Genomic DNA, 11,342 nt, shown 5'->3' with positions numbered 1-11,342 from the left:
GCCACGGTACGGACAAAGTGGAAGCGAAACCGAAACTCAGACGATACAACATATTGGTTCTCGGATTCCTCGCTGCACATTCTTATTCGCCGCCCGTCCCGTATTGTTAGGTATATAGCAGTGTTGACATTCCAGAGACGGCGCTTTTTAGCATCGCGTGGCTGCTTCGGCGTTAAAAAAAAGGCGCCTGCTAGTATTCACTATTAGAAGCTGTACACAGAGCACACACAAAAAAAAATCGGGTTCATCTATTACGCGAGGGATAAAGACTACTTTGTTACAGTGGAGCCAGGAGGTGCGATCATTATGCGAGCGCGTTAGCGAGCAAGTATTTTATGCGAAGCATATTAACGTAGTTTCGGGCCTTCGCGCGACGCCCGGCGGTGGCCACCATTGACCTTGAAGTGAGATCACACGATGTGACGTCACGTGATGACGTCACACCGGCTGCAGATGGGGCCTCATATCGCGCCGTCGGACGTCGCCCGGCGTAGACCTCCACGCTTCGGTTCGCGCCGTCGCGCGCGACGCGGCGGTGGCGCCACCATCGCTGCATCACGTGATATGTGACGTCACGCCAGGGATGAAGCGGCGCGCGCCCGCCGTCGCGTCAGTCTCTGTGCCCGCAACCGCGCTAGTTCACTGTAACCGCGCCAGCGTCTTTACGCCATTTTACGCCGGGCGTGTATGCGGTCAAGATGCCTCCAAACGCTAAGGACGTTAATAAAAAGAATGCAAAACGAAGGCTGCTTCGCATCCACGGGGCTTAACCTTGATAAGCCTCCAACTTTCTTTTTTATTTATTTATTTCCTCCTTCACGCAATGTGCAGCTATTGCCCACGAGAGGAGACAAAAGGAGGGGATTGACCTCCTAACTGGTTCTTATCCTCGCATTAGTGCAGCAGCAGGAGTGGTCTTGCAGTTTACAAACGTGAACATTAATTACAACACAATTTCACTTAGCAGCAACAAAGTCAACTTGAAGCACTGCTAAAGAAATATAAGCGCGTGCAGTAATGCATACTCAAACAGAAAAAAGTCCTGTACACAATTCAATACGGAAAAAGTTTTTCCCCTAATCGTAAAACATTGCAGCACCTCGAACAGAGCAAGCAATACACATTGTGCCATGTACGGTACATTGCACAACAGACTCGCTTAAACCGCTCCGCATAAGGCTATTGTTTGTAGCATCAATTATAAAATGACATGCATTACACAGAAACATGATTTAGTAGTGCTTTGTTTGGGTTCCATTGCTTGCACGAGGCCTAATCACCGCAATTGAAGTCTGACACAAGCTCTAGATAGATCAATTGAGGTGTACTTTAAGAAAGTTGTCATAGTTATTATTTCGTTAGAAATAAACATACATAGTTCATAGATGCTTTTTAATTGCTTATATGAAACTGTGTTCTTTACATTGGACATAATACCACCCTCTTATAGTGACTATGGCCCGCGGCGTCTGAGGTACACAGGTGTGTAACCATGGAACAACTTCCCCAGGGCGTTCCTCCTTCTTTTTATAGATGAAACAATAGCATTGAAAAAATCTTTTTCACCCAGATTTCTTGACCATGGTGCTATGATGTAATTAATAAAATAAATGTATCTGGTAGTAGGTTACCTTAACACATTGGTTAAAACGTGTGCAGTGTATATCATATCCCGTATGATATTTTTTTTTGCTCTAAAAAGTGTGTTACTAGGATTCCTTAAAATTGTGAGACTTTTGTTTGCATAATAGCGTTAATTATGCAATATTGACTATGCTATGAAAAAAGACGCTGGTTGCATTTCTTAATTTTTATTGGTTGCATGGGATGTGCAATAATTTTTTTTTCCTTGTTTGTGTTGTTGAGTTCGTGCGTGCACTATTCATGCGCCACTATTCACACATACTTACGTAGTTTGCGTCCGAAACTAGCCTTCGGCTATGAATCCGATTAACTTTGTATATTAGAAGATATACCTTCGAATGACAATAAATTGAATTGAATTGAATTTTTACAAATTTTATTATGCAAATATTAGGGGGACACTTCAGTTCCGTCTTTGAAGGTATGACGCGGCAGCGTCAGTGGCTCCCTTCAGCTGTTTCCCTTCACAGACAGTCACTGTTGTTTATTCACATGCACACATTTACCACAATTATCAGAACACATTTCCTCATTCTTCTCTTTCAACTCTTCCTCACAGCAATTTACGCAAATTATGTCACTCTAGTCAGTATCTCACTAACTAGCGCGTCTCCAGTTCACACCACTAATTACCACATTGCTATAAGCTTCAAATTAAGCCGACACCACACACACATCCTCCTCTTGCACCCAAGCCAAGTCATCGGGCCCACGTGGCCTGGGTGGTAGCGTGCCTGCGTGGCAACCTAAGAGTTGTGCGTTCAAATCCCGACAAAAAAGTTATGGAAGATTTTATTTGCATGGAATGAATAACTTTTAAGGGGTTTAAAATAGGGGAGATAAATCCGTTCTCCCCGTTTAACCGCGGCTGACACAGTTCAAAGCTGCGCGGACCCCACCCCGTGGTCGCGAGCGCTACCGAGCGCACGGCGACCACGGCGGGCCTTGCTCTGCGGGAACAAAGGAACGACACACTGGCTGACACAAACAAGGCATTTATTGCTATAATAACAATAACGCCAGCTAGCAACAAAATACACTGAGGAATCGAGGATGTCCGACTCACAAGCACGGTTACGAGCGAACGTTCGGCCATGGTATAACAAGAGGGAAGCTCCAAGGCCAGACGGGACGAGCTGAGGGGAACATGTTTCCTTTACGAGGTCGCCCGGGGCGAAGAGCGGAGCTTTGCGCGTGAACGCCCACACGCTTCCCGGTCCCCAGCAAAAGAGAACCGGCTCTCCCCCGCGAGCGCACAGCAAAACGCCATCCGTGGCGCTGGTGTCGCTGCGACGCGAGCGCCCTCCCCTGTTAGTTAAAGTATTGCGTAAAGATGGTGTACCTGGTTGGGTGCTCTTTGGCCACAATTGTTGCAACATTCGCCTTGGGGAAATCAGCTTTTGAAAGTCACCCAATACACAATTCTGGCTTGATATTTTTTGTCTTATGTACACTTAACTCCTCATTGCATATTCACTTTGAAAACTAGCACGAAACAATCCGTACAAACAAATACTGTTATCCTCTACCGGTTTTTGTTTTAGCTTTGTCACGTGCCTTTTTTATCACTTCTGAACAACATCGACGAATCGACGAAGAAGCAGCGCGCACTACAATGTTCTTGCTCACACATCGCTAATACACGAAAGCATCGTATTTTGCTTCCGGTTATTTCAAAGCCCTTCTGAGGCATTTCGTCGCGTTAGTATTTCTATTTGTTTCTACAGAGACGAATAAATAATAGAGCAGCAAAGCAGACACATTCCATCGCTGGTATACAGGACACGGTTGCCGGTCACTTTTACCTATAGGCTTCACGATTGCTCGTATGCCTTGATTTTAACATCACTGCTATTGTTGGCCCGAACATGTGGAAGCCGGGCGTTATTTGAACTACACAGAGCCCACCAAATGCAAACGAGCGAGAAATTAAGAAATAATACACACCTCGCCCGCCCATCCACGGACCGGGCACCGCCAGAATTAAGCTCAGTTCGCAAAAGAACCGAAAATCCGCTGTAAATCAGCTTAGCTTCAGTGTGCAGGGAAGTGCAGGGCACTGAACTCATCGTAAGAAGATATTCATGTCGAAGTCGGAGCAGGAGTGAGGAAACTATACGTGCAGGACGCTACCTATCGTAGAGTTCGCATTACATATTGCGAAGAAGCTCCCGACTGCTTTTTGCTCAGGTGTAGCGTCCAACGATCTCGCACAAATAAATTTTTGAGATATGTGTTTGGGATTCTCACAGTGAAAGTCCTGGGGATATCGTTCTTGTGGTTCTCTAGCTTGGTGCCGGAAGCACAGCCATCCCCAACATGTGAGCAGAAAGAGTTGGAACATGTACTCTGGCCCGCCTTGCAGCAAGAACCGCGTTCTCAAAATTATATGGCAGCAGGGAAGCAGATATCCAACGTGCTACGAAATCTGCGCACGAACAACGGGTACATCCGAAGATACTTATTGCTCTCAGGGATATGTTCCCTGATACGTGGAGCAAGAATGCCGTTTCAAGCGTACTTCGAAGCTGATTCCCAAAAGCTGTAATTCATGCGTGAACCAGCGCACGTTTCCAGGCACAATAACTTTTCCGCCTAACCAAAAACATGGATGACGAACAGTACGTGTGAGCTGGATCTCCAACCTGTGGGCGAGAGGCTAGCGTTTGCAATGCAGTGGAAGTGCAGAACTGTATTTGCTATATATCTTACAGGCCTCCTTTCAAACCAAAAAGTGTCCTTGTCGTCATGCGCGCCCATGAGCAGGCCATGTCCGCATCCATCTCGCTCAGAAGGGCAGCGGTGCCGTCTCGAGGAACTGCTGCATCACGCGTATCATGAGCACACTGAAGAACTCCATCAGTGGCATGGGCATAAGCTGGCAGACCAGGCTGAGAGCGGTAGTCAACGCAGACGTCACGGGGCCCATTCCGGTCAGCTCCATCTGCAGTAGACGCACAAAGATGAGATGTGACCATCTTACACTAACTGGACACGGAAACAGGACATTTATAGCCGGCCTCAAAATACGAGGGGCAGGCCTGCATGTTGGCTAGGTTTTGTTTTCGAGCAAAGCAAGCACTCGGGATAGAAACGAACGATCGCATATAACCAATGCCTAACTCGAGGAGTATTTTATATGCTATGAACGTCCACGGTAATCTTATGCTATGCTATGAGCCCAAGGCTAGGAACGCTCAATTCCGTACTTCTTTGGTATCTGAATGCGAATAAAAGCAGTATGTAAGTTTTCTATGAGAAAATATATACTTCGCAAGCATGGGCGTCCGGAGGGGGGGGGCAAGGGGGGGCGGCTGCACCCCCCTGGAAAATCACTCACTCGAACCGTGAGTGATGGCCGCACGTCAGGGGCGGCGGTGCGCTCAGCCAAAAGAGTAAAAGCGGCCCTGCGTCCACGCTTTGGGTCACATCTGCAAAGTGCCGCGTCCGGGGACGCGTCGTTGCAGACATACAGCGGCACCGGCGAGCATGTGTTTCGAGCCGTCTTGAGATGTGTGCCTGTTTCTTTGATCTCTAGAGAGATAGCGACACGGAGGCAGACAGTGCACACCCCGGCCACCGATGAATTCTTCAGGAGGGAGGGACAAATCAGCCGTGTCCATCCCCGCTTTGTCGGACTGCTCAGGGGCAAGCGGGCGATGAGTTGGCGCCGCCGCCGCTCGCTGTCTCCTCCGATCCACGGGAGAGCGCAGTTCGGTACAAGCGCCGCTTTCAGAATTTTCGGCAAAGGGGATTAGCTGCTTTTGTTCACGGCGACGCAGTCTCCAGAGGCGCCCCCACACCAGCGTTCCTTGCGTCTTCTCCGGAAACCAGCGCCTTTGGTCAAGGCAGCCCGATGGCGCCTGCCTGGCTCGCCTGTCACCTCTGGCTGGGCCTCAAATCCCAACAGCGCCCATGTACTGTGCGATGTCAGTGCATGGTAAAGATACCGTCCGTCCCTCATAGCCTGAGTCGTTTTGGGGCTCTGAACCTCATAAAAACACACAAAAAAAATTTTCCGACCGGAGTGGCGAGTGTCCCTTCCCCTCGGAAGTCGCGCGGCGTTCCTTGCGTGTGCGCGCCTCTTTGTTTGTGCTTCGGTGTTTTTAGTGGCCGGTTGTCAACGAAGCTGAGAACAACCAAGACAGCGGACGAGAAAACGACGAGCGGCGAGTAGTGTGTGTGCAAATACTCGACTGTGCGGTTGCGCGAGCAAGATGGAGCGAGGTATATGAAGCTGCGAGCGTGCATTTATCTTGTAAATAAGTTTTCGCTGCATACATAGTCATTTTTTGTTTTCAACGTACGCATTCAACCGTTTTTCCAATCAATGTGTATATATTTTTAACACTACCAACCCCGAGGAACTCCATAGCCAGCTTTGTCTCGCGCGGTCCCGAATGATGGATATTCGACGCTTCTTCAAGCGTCAGCGGTTGTCTGACGAAGCATTATCCAAATGCGCCCCTGCAGATTCTGGTGTGACATGTGACAACGGTGTAGCATTTGAACAGAGTGATGCAAGCTTTTATCACCGGACAGTAGCTGATGTAGTCGACTCCATGGAAGGGACTCTGTCAACAGTGAGTTCAGGTGATGCAGCAGGCCGAGATGATTCCATTTCTCCTTTCTTGGGATTCAAGTCCGGATTTGACCAGAGCGATGCAACCTTTCATCACCGGACAGTAGCCGGCGTCGTCGTCTCCATGGAAGGAACTCCACCAGCGAGCTCCGGTCACGCAGTAAGCCGAAACGATTCCCTTTCTCCTTGCTTGGGATCGAAGTCCGGAGACAACATCAAGAAAACAAATAACTTGCCTCAAGAATATGACTTAGGAGAGTTTCTAGGCAAAGCTAAACTCACTGGCATACCGGACTTTTTGAAGTTACGTCTTCTTACTAAGCCATGGTCGCCAAATGTCACATATGACTTTAAGAAGGATGTAACACCTGGAAAGAGGCCTTTTCGACATCAGTGGCTGGGAGATTACGCCCCCTGGCTTGCGTACTCAGCGACAGCGAAAGGCGCCTTTTGTCGTTTTTGCGTCATTTTTCCTCCGCGTGTTCACCGGGGTACTCAAGGTAGTTTTATCGTGCGCGCTTTCAGTAACTACAGAAAAATGCACGAGGCGTGCAGGGATCACGTAAAATCCCAATGGCACCAGGAGGCAATGACGGCCTCACAGAACTTTATGGATGTGATGAAAGGCAAGCAGCTACCCGTTGTACAGCAGCTGAACAGAGCACTGCACGCGCAAGTTGAAAGGAACCGTGGGAAACTATTTCCAATAGTTTCCACCATTGTCTTTTGCGCGACGCATGACTTGCCGATTCGCGGCAAGCAGTCCGATAGTGGAGTCTTCAATGATCTGCTTGACTTTCGTGTAGAAGCTGGAGATACTCTACTTCAGGAGCACTTCGCTTCTTCTGCTGGCAATGCCAAGTACACTTCTGTCCGCGTCCAGAACGAGATCATCACAATCTGTGGCGACATCCTGAGAGAGCAGATAGTTACCGAAACTAACAAAGCGTTTGCTTTTTCCGTTCTTGCTGACGAAACTGCAGATATTTCAGGAAAAGAGCAGATGTCTATAGGCGTTCGCTTTATTGACAAGGCGGAAGTCGAAGTGTGCGTTCGAGAGCAGTTTTTGGGATTTGTAGAGCTGGAGCAATTAAACTCCGCTTGCATCGCCGCGGCAATCTTGAAGCTTTTGACGAATGTCGGACTGATTCTTTCGAACCTCGTTGGACAGGGGTACGATGGATGCTCTACAATGGCTGGAAAAGAAGCTGGAGTGAACAAAATTATACAAAAACAGTTCCCGAAGGCACTATTTTTCCACTGTGCAAGTCACAAACTAAATCTCGTCATCAACGATTTGAACGACGTCTCTGAAATTCGAAACAGAATTGGGATAATCAAACAAACCATAAACTTCTTCCGCGAGAGCGTGCTCCGGAGAAAATTGGTGCCCAACATTCCGATGCTGTGTGAGACAAGATGGTCTGCAAAGTACAAGTCTATTAGGATCTTCTCTCAGCATTACGTGGCCATAGTCGAAGCACTCGAGCAGCTCGCGTCCACGGAATCATGCTCGAACGCTGCAACTAGACAACGAGCTCACATCCTCTACTGCGCAACAACAAGCTCATCTTTCATCGTCTGCTTGCATATTGTAGCGAAGTACAGCGCTCGGCTCGAACCAGCTACGAACATTCTGCAAGGTGTATCCATGGACTTCCATTCTGTGCATGGCCACATCACTGAGCTACAACGTATTTTTCGCGGCCACCGGACAAACGCTGTAGAGGAGTTCTCTAACATCATGAATGCAGCAAGGGAGGCAGCCAATCACTTAAATGTGGTGATATCTGTACCAAGACAAGTCTCTCGTCAGGCCCACCGAGACAACTACGGGATTCAGTCGCCAGAGGAATACTACCGTGTGGCAATATATGTGCCGTACTTGGACTCCCTCACTGCTTCTTTAGCTCGGCGCTTTTCTGAAAGCAATGAGAGGAGCTTCAAACTTCTCCAGCTGCATCCATCAAAAATGAGCACTTGAGCCGTGTTGAGTTCGCTGTTCTCGCCGAAGAACTCCAGTGCTTTTACGGCATCGACAACTTCAAGGAAGAGGCCATCTCTTGATACGAGATGTGGTGCAACAAAACTGGGGACCCATCAGAAATAACTTACTGCGAGCTTCTACATCAGGCCAAGACATTCTTCCCTGGTGTTGCAAAAGCCATTGAGGTGGCTCTGGCTTTGCCAGTTGCTACCTGTACGGTCGAACGCTCCTTCAGTACAATGAGGAGAGTGAAAACGTGGCTACGCTCAACGATGACAAACGACAGACTGGACGGCCTTTGTATGATGAGTGTGCACCGAGAGCGTGTAATGAAGCACAGAAATGAATTTGTCACCAGTGTCATCACGAAATTCGCCCAGAAAAATCCGAGGCGTCTACAGTTTCTGTTCAAGGAAGACTGACTGAGTGACTGTCGTTGCGTGTTTGTGAACATATTGTGCTGTGTGCTGGTCATCAATCCGGGTGTGTCGAGAACCCGTATGCAGCAAGACTGAGCACTCTTCTCCACGAAGTGATAGTATCTTTTTGCATTTTTATTAATTTTAATTGTTTCTTCGTTGATAAACTCCAATGTATCTCTCCTAGCCTCGCTTTAATTTGCTGTTTGTAATTTTTCTTTCATGTGTGTATTTTACTTATTTATTTTATTTGTATATAAATAAATAAATTTACTCCGCAAATAGTGCCTTCTTGCTACGAACATACCCCCCCCCCCCCCCCCCTCCGGCGCCAACAACCAATGAGGCCCCCCCCCTGCAAAAAATTCTGCGGACGCCCTTGTTCGCAAGTGAAGTCAGTACGGCTCCTGAAAAGATAGTCATCCGAATTGGAACCACTGCGCTATAGATGTAGCTCCAGCGGTGTTAAGGCAATAGTGACTCGTTCAAATCCACCTCAGTGCAGCCGTACATATACAGCGCTCCACATTTGGTCTTTGGTCTGGTTTGAGGTTTGGTTTTGGGGTTTTAACACACCAAAGCGACTCAGGTTACGTGGGAGGCCGTAGTGAAGGGTTCCGGAAACTTCAACCTCCTGGGGTTCTTTAACGTTTACTGACATCGCACAGTACACGGGCCCCTAGAATTACGCCTCCATCAAAATTCGACCGCCGCGGCCAGGATCGAATCCGCGTCTTATATTTGGACTTCATCGGTGTTGGAGGACATTTCCTCATATCGCTACTATACGAGACAATCGCATCGCGCTGTCGCTTGCACATTCTCGTAATTTAAGGGGATTCGTAGTAAATTTTAAATGGTAGCGAGGGGTCTGTATTGACCGCCACACAAGCCTGCATTCCACGGCCGTGACTGGTGCGGCGCAGCATCGCACCTTGAATCCCTGCGTGGACCAGAAGTTGACGTTGGCGATGTACGGCTTGACGGTCTCGTTGCGCACTTTGGGCAGCCGCAGGACCACGTTGGCGCCGAAGAGCTCGAAGCGCGCCTTCATCTCGCCGGACATGAGCCCGCCCGGCAGCTCGTAGTCGAACAGGACGTCCGGGTTGCGGATGCACACGGGGAATGTGATGGTGATCCAGAATGGATCCGTGCAGTCCACATTGATTTCTCCGTTGAATAATGCCGTGTGCACCTGCACTTTAGGAATAAATAAAAATCGTCAAGCCGCGACATTATTTGTTTCTGGGACTAGACTGATCCCCTTTGGCGCTTAAATTCGATGATGGTCAAATGTTCTGGAGGATCCCCCAGGGTAAGTAGACTTGTAATAAGGGAGTAATTAAACTTTCGCATCCACCCAAGCGCAGCCATACGGCTACAAAAGAAAACTGTACAGCTTGCATAAAAATGCCGTAGCTGAAGAAAAAAAGAAAGAGAGAAAAAAGGAAAGAAGGAAAGAGAGGAAAAAGAAAGAAAGGAAGAGAGAAAAAAGAAAGAAAGAAAGAAAGAAAGAAAGAAAGAAAGAAAGAAAGAAAGAAAGAAAGAAAGAAAGAAAGAAAGAAAGAAAGAAAGAAAGAAAGAAAGAAAGAAAGAAAGAAAGAAAGAGAGAGAGGTTGGTTGGTTGGTTGGTTTATGGGGTTTAACGTCCCAAAGCGACTAAGGCTATGAGAGACGCCGTAGTGGAGGGCTCCGGAAATTTCGACCACCTGGGGTTCTTTAACGTGCACTGACATCGCACAGTACACGGGCCTCTAGAATTTCGCCTCCAAATTCCAGCCGCCGCAGCCGGGATCGAACCCGCGTCTTTTGGGTCAGCAGCCGTGCACCATAACCACTGAGCCACCGCGGCGGCTAGAAAGAGAGAGAAAAAGAGGGAGAAAAGAAAGAGAGAGAGAGAAAGAGGGAGAAAAGAAAGAGAGAGAGAGAGAAAGAGAGAGAGAAAGAAAGAAAGAGAGGAAGAGAGAAAGAAAGGAAGAAAGAGAGAAAGAAAGAGGGAAAGAAACAGAAAGAGAGAAAGAAAGAGAGAAAGAGAAAGAAAGGAACATAGAGAGAAAGAAAGAGGGAAAGAAACAGAGAAAGAGGGAAAGAGACAAAGAAAGAAAGGAAGAGAGAAGGAAAGAAAGAAAGAAGGAAAGAAAGAAAGGAAGAAAGAAAGAAAGAAAGAAAGAAAGAAGAAAAGGAAAAAAGAAGGCAAGAAAAAAAGGAGAGAAAAAAAGAAAGAAAGAAAGAAGGAAAGAAGAAAAGAAAGAGAGAAAGAAAGAAAGAAAGAAAGAAAGAAAGAAAGAAAGAAAGAAAGAAGGAAAGAAAGAAAGGAATAAATAAAAAACTTTCTGCAGAGTGCATGTCATCCATATGACTAGTGCACCTTTCTGCTAAAGACCATCACCGTTTACAAGACTTCCAGTACACCCTCTGGTACCCTTGCATTTCTAAGCATTGGGTCTCCCAGCTCTCTTCCTATTAAACGCGCTTCATCCCTGCCAAGACAAAACATACTCGAGTTTACGTTCACTGATTAAACCTAGCTAATCCCTGTGACTGCAGTTAGCGCGGTGCTAAGAGCCGCAAATTACGATGCTCATTTTTTCTGCTTTGCATCTTGTACGCATCAGTTTTTAGATCTTGTACATTCTATTTTCGTACTCTTTGTTTATGTTTTTTTTGGGCGCACTTTATGCGGTGTACCAAAAGCAGAGTATATAGGCAC

General features: G+C 47.5%; 1 long non-coding RNA gene across 1 annotated transcript; it reads right to left on the bottom strand.

Annotated features, from left to right (window-relative positions):
• Nucleotides 1-1,707: 1,707 nt before the first annotated feature.
• On the bottom strand, nt 1,708-10,120 carry LOC149341752 (uncharacterized). The gene is made up of 2 exons (XR_016282959.1): nt 9,567-10,120; nt 1,708-4,588 (listed from the first exon to the last, which is right to left on the bottom strand). It is a non-coding gene; the product is annotated as an uncharacterized LOC149341752 (long non-coding RNA).
• Between the last annotated feature and the right edge of the window lie 1,222 nt (nt 10,121-11,342).

Source organism: Amblyomma mixtum, chromosome 5 (assembly GCF_055824585.1).
Source record: "Amblyomma mixtum isolate Tamu chromosome 5, ASM5582458v1, whole genome shotgun sequence".
NCBI lineage: Eukaryota > Metazoa > Arthropoda > Arachnida > Ixodida > Ixodidae > Amblyomma > Amblyomma mixtum.
This window is presented reverse-complemented; position numbering and strand designations above follow the sequence as displayed.